We start from the raw sequence: 10,852 nt of genomic DNA, 5'->3' as shown, positions 1-10,852 counted from the left end.
CGGGTGACGATGACGGAGGAAGTGCCGTCGGCCAGCCCGACATGGTGTACAAGGTCACCGTGAAGTATAGGGTAGTTTAGGATTTTATTTTAAGGTTTTTAATTCCCGAGACGAAATATCGTCCAATTTTATGTACAAATTGTTCTATTTAAAATAAAATTTGTCGTGTTTATATCAAAATTCGCCCGGTTTGCACGAATTTCGTCCGATTGATTCGAACTGTTGTCAAAGTGTATGCGGCTACGGTTGGATGGCGGTCTCCCGCATTCGTGTCCGTGGACTGGTCTCCCCCCCCCCCAAGCGGACAAATGCAGGAGGAAATTTGCAGGTTGCCGTTGGAGATGCCCTTAGTGATTATTAGCAAACCTGCCCATGCATTTCAACGGGAAACAAAAAATTTAATTACCTGCTAGCCAAATAAGTATGACTCAATACCCCAATATATGCATGTCTCCTACTTTAACACGGTGGCTCATCATGTTGCCACTTATCTATCTTCCCTACCTCGCCGATGATGTCCGCGATGTCCACGTGATTGCAATGTATGCGACGCGGTAAATCCCAACGCATTGAGCTTGCCAGAGCACAACACACTTGTCATTGTGTCGTGCAAGGGAATGTATAAAACTTTGAAAACATATCTCATCAATCACAAACTACTCCCAACACATGGACATCTAAAGACTTTCCAACAACTAATCAAATCCTAGACATAAAAAACTTTTGAATCGGCTAACAGTTTTACGAATCGACAATTTTTTTTTTGAAATTTGAGATATTTTTTAAAATATGGGTTTTTTAAATCACAAACATTTGTTTTGTTTAGACGGACATTTTTTGAAATGCATGAACATTTTTTGAATTCATGCACATTTTTTGACTTGGCAAAAAATGGGGAACAAATTATGAAATTCTGATATTTTTTTGACTTTTTGTGAACATTTGCTAAAATTTCATGGACATTTTTTCAGATTCATGAATATGTTTTGAATTCACGATCATTTTTTCAAAATCATGCACATGATTTTATTTCCTGACAAATTTTCCCAAATTATGGATTGTTTTTAGTAGTTTTCGAATAGTACTGTAAAATCACCAAACATTTTTTGAATCCGTGAAAATTTTATGATTTCCCGAGAAGTTTTTTGAGTTTGCAAAAAATATATGATTTCTTGTATTTTTTTCAAAACTCGCAACTTTTTGAAATTGGGAAATCCCGAATTAATTTAAAGAAGGAAATAACAAGAAAAATGAGAAAAGAAAAGACACAAAAACCTAATAAAAAACAGAGTCTTCACCTCTGCACATGGGCCGACCCATAAACGCGTACGTGGGGGGAGGCGGTGCGTGGATGAAAAAAGGGGAGGACGCGGGGATAGAACCTTAGTCCCCAGGGTGGGGAAAAGCGGGAGGACCCGAGGATCAAACCTTGGTCTCCAGGGTGGAAGAGTCCACTATGGCATTTGTGCGTTGGTGATATATATATGGTATGGTCTCCATAAAAGAACCAAGCATTATGGTGAATTTGGAACGAAAAATTGAATTGCTTTCTTCACCTATGGGTGGCATAGTGGTTAATTTATAGCAACTTCAGGGGTATTTTTTGGACGGACATGCAGAAGCACTAATCTCTTTATTAGTAGGTATAGAATAGTTCTGGTTGGTAGCAGTGGGTGCCTATTGCGATCTTCAAGGGTGTTTACATGTGTTCCTCCCTTAATTACTGCCTATTCAGTGCAAGATCCAGCATACGGCAACCGGCAAGGAGGAAGGCAGTCAGAAAGGCTTTCCATGTGATCTTATTTTCAGAGGTGGTTTGATGTCAAGTTTCTCCCCTTGTGTACTAACTACAATTTTCATTAATAAATATAAGGTGCCCTTTGGGTATATTCTCTAAAACAAGTGTAGACAAACATACTCTCTACTGGAAACATCTATCGAGATATATGTCGGATGCTTCGTTATAGATCAAATGCTTTGTCATGATGTTTAATGACACTAAAATGCAGCAGAACGTATAAATATCTTTATCTTCATCTTTACTATTTATTAAACGGAGATGGTTAGTCTGATGTTTCATGCGTTCATCCATACATCTCACGTATATTTTCCACATATAGACACTCTAAAATATGACAAACTAACTTGAATTTAACATAACTAATCTGCAATAATCAAACTCAACCACACATATAAATCTCTAAAAGTGTAGACTAAACCATAGAGGCATGCAATTTTATATTTATTTTTAGTTTTATCCATGTCTTGAAAGACATAATCTAAAATATTTTTCCTAAGTGTGAGTGTAATTAAAATGGGTTTGCAAGACCTTAATGACGTGACTGGATATAGTATAAGCTTAATAAATAGATTTTACAACGAAAGACTAAACTGGGGTACCAAGGGCTAAGGCTGGACATCAATCCACAAGGAACTGGTTGGAAAACTATCCTAGCAAACGAATAGTCCAGCTTCATGCTAGGGGACGCACTACCAGAAACTGAAATTTTTCTGTGCGTTATAACTTTTCCTGTCGGGCCCGCACTAGCGCACAGGAAAATGGGCCATATTCCTGTGCGCCAGGCAAAAACTCACAGAAAAAACAATATTGCTGTCGGTCCTGGCCCGGCCCACAGGACTAACCAATATCCCTGGCGTGCGTAACCCACAGCGAAAATGAAGCCCAGGTTTGCCGCCATGAATTCAGCCACGCGCGCGAAAACAAAGCCCGTCCCGCCGCTGAACTAATTTTTGGGCTGCCGCTCACCGGTTGGAAAACTTGGAATAAAGCCCCAGCGAAAAAATCCCAGTCATTCCCCACCCGAGCCAGACAGCGGCGCCCCCAAATCCCAGATCTGGCCGCCGCCAGCCATCGGCGTCCCAGATCCCTCGTCGTCTCTACGCACATGCGCCCCAAATCCGTCGCCAACCTGCTGCGCCCCAGATCCCTCGTCGCCGGATGCGCGTCCGCCAACCTCTCTCCCGCCCATTTCGCCATACTCGCTGGGTTGCCGAACAAGGAACAGCCGCCGCCGGGATATGGCCGTCAACTTCGCCTCTACCTCCGGAGGGTCGCCGTAAAGGTACCTGCTAATGTCGTCAATCGATCGCCATCGCATCCTTCTATGAGTGCCGCCCCTTTCCATCCAGGTACCACCCTTCCAGATCCATTTTTTTCTTCTTATTTTCCCTTCTTTAGGATTTGTTTCCATTTCCTGATTAATTTCATATGTGAGTACCCCCGACTCTAATCACCAGAAAATAACGAGAATGGTCTCCTTCCTCATTTGCTGGGTACTGGTAGAAGAAAATGGCTCTATACAGACATTGGTCTTGAATAGGCCAAGGTAGTTGATGTCTCTCCTCTGCAACCGTATGTCTGCAAGAGATTCTACTAGTAGTACTAGCTAGAACCACAACTGCTTTTAGAAAGTCTGATATATTTTGATTTTCATCTTCCAGGTTACAGGACTCCTAAAAAATCACTTCTTCAGAGGAGGGAAACAAAGTTGGACTGTTAATTGTAAAGGTAATGGACAATACTGCATGCTTGTTATCATTTAATATATCACTGGTTTCTCAAATATAGCTCTGCATATCTTCTTTTTCTGGTTTTGTAATTGTGGGTCACCCCTTCCAATATTTGTATTTTGTGTATCAACATGTAACTGGAAGTTGTAACTAGAGTAAGAAGTAACAGCGAACATTGGTTTCTCAGTTAATTTTCTCAAGATCGAGCAGTAAATAAGAATCATGAAAAAGACATTAGCAGGTTCTATACATAAACTATTTTTTTGTCTTGTGTTGGTACACACGGTGCATAAGGTTTTCTACTTGTGCTTTCACCCTTCCAAAATTTATCATGAATAATTGTATGGCATGTTTTCTCCTATATATTACAATAAAATTCGATGTCTAGTATGCTCAAGATCATCTGGTCTGTTTTGAGCCAATAGCTGCTACATTTGTTCAGTCATAAACTCCTAATGTTACTTTCCATTCTATTTCCTTATGATTTTTTTATTGTCTCACTATCGAGTATGTAACAGTTTTGCTCTCTAATTTGTTTGTCCATACCCTTTGATTTAATCTCTTTCATTATTTTTTGATTTAATAAGAATTGAACAAACATCACACGTTATCACTCAATGTAAGAAATTGAATAATATTCTTCCAAATGAAGTGGTACTATTCCCTTCCATATTTTGTTGTTGTATGCACATCAACCTATAAATTAAATATTGGTCAACACCTATTTGAGGTCTGATTTTTTTAGTTTGCAATCCATCTTCAGTAGGAGCAAAATTCAAGATTCGAGATCTACGAGAGATGCAAGAGCTTTTGTTCTAATCAAGGTATTTTTACTTTTGCTTTCACCCTGGACTCCAAACTTGTATCATTAATAATTATCAAATCAAGTTGCCTTGTGTATATTAAAACATACCGTGCTGTGTTCAGTGTGCCCAACATCCTCAGATCAACATTATTGAGCCAGTAGCTGCTATATTGGTTTAATCTGCAAACTACCCCTTTCTATTTCTTTGGGACCCTTTATTGTCTCACCATGCAGTACTGTAAAAATGTATTATTGTCTCACCAATGATCCTTTTGGTTTCATTCTCTTTCATTATGTTATGATTTAGGGACCAATGATCCGTTGCATGGAAATTACACGGAATAGGATCAGCACAACAAGGAGGCTGCAGCAGGACGTTAAGGTTATCAATAAAGGCAAGAAATTCTACTTATTCTTCTGAATAAAGAGGTACTGTTCCCTGCTGTTACATTATTGAATAATTGCATAATCCTTTGGTTTTTACTGTTATGGAGATGATGATGACTCTGCCCATTTTTCTCAAACATCTGAAATGGTTAGACTTAACTCCTTGTTATTTTCTTACTATACAATTTTGTGGTGATGCATCATTGAGCACTTGCACTTAAGAGTATTGACATTGGTACTGTGATTTGAGCCTGACTTGCAAGAAGCCTCTAATATCTCATCAATCCAGACTGTTAGGTGATAAATATTTCTACCTAATCCAGAAGCATGTGGTTAGGTTGTCATTTGAATGGATTTTTTCAGTTGCATGGTTTGTATAAATCTGAGATATGATTCTATCACAAATTACTCCATTATTTTTTCCATATAGCTGTAAAATTGGGTAACTTTGCTGTGACAAAAACAAGTTGTGTATATATGCCACTGTTATTGCGAGAAACTGAGATATCAGATCGATTATGCTTATTATATCTTATAGATATTGTTCCTGTTTGTTGTCACCTTTTTGTATCAAAGTGTTGACACTTGCACCTTTTTTTATGCGAGACACTTGCACTTTTGTACAAGTTCATTTATGTCCACTGCAGGGTAACCTTGAAGAGAAGCTTGCAACTTAAGCTGTAACCAAACATTATGAAAAGAGGTCTCACGCTGTGAATATTTAGTTGATGCACTAGTGATTTTAGATGTTGCACCTCTGTTTTCATTCTCTTTTGATTCATGTATGTAAATTTGATGGAATTGTATCCGATGTATGTGAATTTGTAACTCCATGGTTGATGGAAGCTATTGATAGCGATGTTTCTTTGTTCTAAACAATCAGAGTAATAAAATAGCTATGCGTAAGACCATCAATTCTAAGATTTTTTTTTGTTCATTGGACTCAATTTTTCCTGGCGGTTATGTATGACAGGGATATGAAATTTACCTGGTTTACCAAACCTGACGACTGTGTATCCCTGTGAGGCCAAAACCGTCAGAGAAACAATGAAAACCGACAGGAAAAATGTTCCTGTCGGCCAGCCGACAGGCATATCATAATTTCCCTGTCGAGCTATGCCTGACGGCTAACCCTGACGGTTGGCCGACAGGAAATACTTTCCCTGTCGGTAAACCCTATTTTCCTGTCGGGTTTCGGCTCACAGGAATATTTCTGTTTCTGGTAGTGACGTCGGCACTTCAGCTGGGATCTGGCCAAAACAAGAATGCTTTTACATCGTTACCTTCTTGAAGGCATTGCTCGGATATGCTCATTCAGGTTCTTCAGGGTGAAAACCTAGATTCTGACTTTGGATGGTTGGATCCGGTGACGGCGGCGCTTGAGCGCCAATCCCTTTCTGAAGGCGTTGCTGTTGAAGAATCTCGTCGGTCGTGTGATGTCATGGGATGTTTGGTGCGGATACGATCACCGATTTAGTTTGCTGATCACCGATCTGATCTTTTTTGTGTTTTTTTATCGCCTATGTATAGCTTTGGTCTTATTTGACTTTGCTATTTATCGGCGTGTTTTTGTGTGTGTGTGCGCGTTGATGTTGACTGTGTGCATCTTAGTTATGCAGAGGCTGGGTGTGTGCTCACTATATTTGTATTCTCTTGATGCTCCATTCCGAACCAATAAAATTCACACTTTGTCGAAAAAAACTATCTTTCCCTATCACCAGGAGCTCCCAATTGAAACTGACGCGTATCTGTCCCTGACGCCGTCGGCTCCCAACAAAACAGATGGCTAATCTTTCCTTGCACATCAAGTTAAATTTTTCTATTGAGGAAAGGGACAGTTTGTCCCCTGTTAGCTTTTTAATCTTGATTATATCTCTGTATATGTAGTTTTCGTTATGCATGTAGTTTAGACGGTCGTAGGGTGGTGTAGTCCGGCGAAGCCTCGGTTCAATGTGCGGAAGAGGAGAGATGCCGGGTTGTCGTGTGATGCGACAGGCAAGGCGAGATGCCGATGGTGTGAAGCCGCGGTGCCGTGTGATGCGGCGAGCATGGTGGGATGCCGATTATGTTGTGCGATAAGGTGATGCCGTGAGAAACGGCAAGGCGCAATGAAGACTGAACTGTGATGAGCTAAAGTATGATCAAGTGGAGCCGAGTGATGCGGCGAGTTCTGGTCTGGTTTGTGCCGGCCAGGTCGTGTGGCTGTTAGTGGAGCGGGAACGGATCCTCTAACATCATGAAGGGATGTCATGAAGCTACAGTGCAATCCCAGTGCAAAATGAAGAAAGGATGTCACGGGCACTGTAGCAAAGATAATGTGCGCAATTACTGTTCATAGAAAATAAAATCCGAAATTAATTTTATTGCATCATAATTTTGTTTGTATGTAATTTTTGTAAATGTATACAGTAGATTTGTAATTTACAAATTAATTCAAGTCATTTTAGGCTTAATTATATGGATGTGAAGAAGGGATGTCAGGGTATCGTAGCTTCCCTAACATCATTTCGTGATGTTAGAGGATCTCATCCCTAACATCCAATTTCTTGTGTATTGTGAGAAGAAGAAGACGAGGCTGCGCCAAGTCTCCGGGAGAATAACATACGGAAACCAATATTCAATAAAAACTTCGTGCAAACAATATTTTAATGTTTTGTAAAAAAAAATATGGGATGTTAAGAGGGTGATGTTTTATTGCCATGCAAAATTTGAAGTTGAAACACATTACGAGGTGTGAGCTATGAAAAAGACAAATTCAGCCCTGAATAGTGACATTACTGTTCGGCACTATTCAATGCTAATTTTGTCTTTTTCATAGCTCACATCTTGTAGTGTGTTTCAACTTGAAATTTTGTGTGGCGATAAAACATTATCCTCTTAACATTCCATATTTTTTTTCAGATTTTCTTAAAACTTCAAAACATCTTTTTCTTGTGGTTTTTATCGGTTTCCACCGAATGTTGGTTTCTGTACCCCCTCGCCCCCAACCCCGACCCCTAAGTTCGTCAGAGCGTCACAAGACATGCATGTGTTCACTTAACGAGCCAGGAGGAGCTGTCTTGCGTCTAATGAGCCAGGACACGTGACATATCGTGTCATCAACAGTAGCATGGGCAACTGTTCATTGATTGAGATAGCACACGTTTTTTGACCTCGCAGACGAAGAATCTCACATGCAGTCATCAACCCACTTGTTCCTCAGAGCCGGATCCTCTCACGGCCGGATCCATTGGCGGTAGCCTTGCATGCAAAGCTAGCTAGCAAGTAGCTTCATCGCATACTTGCCCGTCAAGCTCTAGATGGTGAGGCCTCCGTATGTATGTTAGTTCGATATATAGAGACTCAATTTGGTGGTGCGTATAACTTTGCACGGTTTTTGTTTTCTCTTCATTTATGTAGTGTAAGAATCAATGTTGTCGCGCCCAATATCACGATTATAGTAAAAAAACATAAAATAAACCATCATGTTATTTTTTAGAAAATGCAGTGCATGTTTGGATTTTGTAAGAGACTTTTTAAACCTTTATGCTACAATATTTGTTATACAGTTACAAAATCAGGATCGATTATAATGTTTCGATCAGTCTCTAGATAATGGTCAGATCTCAGGATCGACTGATATGTCCCTAGTTTTCGCAGCCGGTCTGCCTCCGAACTCGCCGGAGTCGGAAGAGGAGGAGGAGGAGGAAGAAGAGGAGGGGGAGCAGCAGACGGAGCCCATGGAGGGGCCAGATCTGGAGGAGAAGGACGCGATGGGGCCTGATGAGGAGCAACCCACCATCCCGGAGTCCTTCCAGGATGAGGCCTGTGTGGACGTCAGTCGGCGCTTCATCCGGCAGCAACAGGCGGAGATCGACGAGCTTTTCACTGATCTGGAGGCCGAGGCAGAGGGCGGCATGGAGGCAGAGGAGGAGCCGCAGGAGCCGGAGTTGTGGCTGCCATCTATGTACCGCAGCCCGACACGGAGAACGTGGGCATCTCCGACAACAACGAGTAGTGTAGGCTAGGTTTTAGTTGATTTACGTAGTATGTAGGTTTTTGTTTTACATGTTTTGTACGAATTTAAGGTTCGAAACTTATGGTATTCAGATGTAGATAAGAAAATTTGAGGGTTGCCCAATCATTGTCCGCGAACGCGTCCGGACACGTCCATTGGCGTTTGAGGGCCTGAATTTGATGTCTATAGTTGTAGATGCTCTTAGCGTATATCCGTTCGGTAGCCATTATAAACTTAAAACGAAACATGTCATATAAACTGAGTTTTTTTTTTGAAAATGATGCAAAGTTATACGCACCACCAAATCCAGTTTCTACCCATCTAAAAAAACAAATAATCCAGTTTCTATTGTATTTCTCGTTTGCAAGTAACCTGAGTTTCTCTAAGAGACGATCGATCCTATCGTCTAGAGATAGCTAACTGTTTCAGTAGGTGGAGCTTCACAGCAAACATTAACAATTGATCAACCTACTTGCTAGCTAGCTCTACAAGTTATGCGGAGTAATCAATCCAGCTATTGAAAAAACTAGCTAAGGCTACCACAATTAGCTTTGGCGGTGAGTTTACGATGGCTACCGCCATCACCCATGGCGGTAGACCTCGGCGATGCAGGCGGCGCCATTTCAGGCTTTTAGCGTTGACCAAAGGCTACCGCCATTGACTATGACGGTAGGATGTGTTACCCTGCCATCAAGTGACAGTAGAAAAAAGGGTTAGGTCGTGAAGTATTTTGAACCTAGGTCAGATCATGTTGAAGTTAACAAAAAGGGTCAAAACAGTGAATTCGGCCTCCTCTCACATGCACAAGACAAGTCACAAAGCTACAGTAAAATCTGTGTATAAACGAAGAAGGGTTGTCAGGGGGCTAGCAGACCGGGTACTGTTTACAAAATATTATAGATGATTACTCTTTATGAATTCCTGCGTTAAATCATGGTTTAGGGAAATCTGACGAAGGGATGTCAGGGTACTGTAGCTTCCTGACTTCCCTCCCAATGTCAGACTATCTGAATCCTGGTTCCTTACCCCAAAATGTTTCTACCCAATTTGAAGGGAGAGAGAGAGAGAGGAGAGAGAGTATTTTTCTTTTCTTGCTGAAAACGAACAAGAGCAAATACAAAGGTTTGTTCTTGTTGAGGTATGGCACTGCAAGCATCATCCAAGGTCATCTCAGCACCCCATGTCTGAGATCATAGGAAGCTACTACAAAGCAAAAATCTCAATCTGCAAACTATGGCAGAGCGAGTATTAAGGAAGGAAGGCAAAGAAAGCCTCAACCAAGATTTACAAACAGTCCACAATGCCCACACTCCGCCTAGGCGCACAATACTCGTCACTACTCACCCACCGTCCTACTGTACCAAAGAACAGATCTATGCATCCTTTGATTAAACCAGCAGTTGCCCACACTTTGCCTTCCGCCGTTACCCTACGTAGCACATAATCAATCGCGGGCGACACTCCATCAAATACAATAGCATTGCGGTGCTTCCACAGCTCCCACATAGTCAGTAAGAAAATAGTGTGGAGGTCCTTGCAAAGTTCTAGTGTAGATCGAGCTACACGGTACCCTCTATCCATCCCGTCCAATGTCTTCGAGATTTGTGCTCGTGACAGACTTTTTCCAAGCCATGCAAGGTGATTAGCAGTGGTAGTAGGCCCGGGGTATGGTAGGCAGGCAGCGGACTCTATTTTATTCTATGCGCATGTGAACCTCTGCAGAACACGAAGAACTCTCTCATGCACATCTCTCTTCCCTGTCACTTGTCTCTCTCATTTAAAGTCTCCTGACATGCATGCACAACAATCTATCATGAGCTCACTCTCCTTTATTGTTTTCTCTTTTTTAACAGCAATTTGACGAGCAAACGCAAGCTTTCTCACACGCAGATTCCATCTTCACCTCTCTTTTTTTTGAGACAAATCTTCACCTCTCTTAACTCTTAATAAAATACTTCCTCTAGCCGGGCCAACATATAGTACTCCCGGTCATGAAAAAATTGAGAATAAGGAATAAAAAAATGTTGGCCCAAGCTAGAAGCCATGCATGTAGAAAAATATGTTCAAGAAAGTTCCCAGATTCTTTGGACAAAACCACTGACGCCGGCGCATGCAAGCAGACTAGCACTGTG

General features: G+C 41.3%; 1 long non-coding RNA gene across 2 annotated transcripts; it reads left to right on the top strand.

Annotated features, from left to right (window-relative positions):
* The first annotated feature begins 3,004 nt into the window (after positions 1 to 3,004).
* LOC123066755 (uncharacterized) lies at positions 3,005 to 5,634 on the top strand. Of its 2 annotated transcripts, XR_006431424.1 has the most exons (6): positions 3,005 to 3,150; positions 3,259 to 3,347; positions 3,463 to 3,529; positions 4,295 to 4,355; positions 4,644 to 4,765; positions 5,371 to 5,634. It is a non-coding gene; the product is annotated as an uncharacterized lncRNA (long non-coding RNA). The 2 variants fall into 2 exon arrangements; XR_006431423.1 differs by having other exon boundaries at positions 4,644 to 5,634.
* Positions 5,635 to 10,852: the final 5,218 nt, after the last annotated feature.

The sequence above is a fragment of the Triticum aestivum genome, chromosome 3B (genome assembly GCF_018294505.1).
Source record: "Triticum aestivum cultivar Chinese Spring chromosome 3B, IWGSC CS RefSeq v2.1, whole genome shotgun sequence".
Classification (NCBI taxonomy): Eukaryota; Viridiplantae; Streptophyta; class Magnoliopsida; order Poales; family Poaceae; genus Triticum; species Triticum aestivum.
The sequence above is the reverse complement of the archived record's forward strand: the minus strand, read 5'-3'. Positions and strand labels throughout refer to the sequence as shown.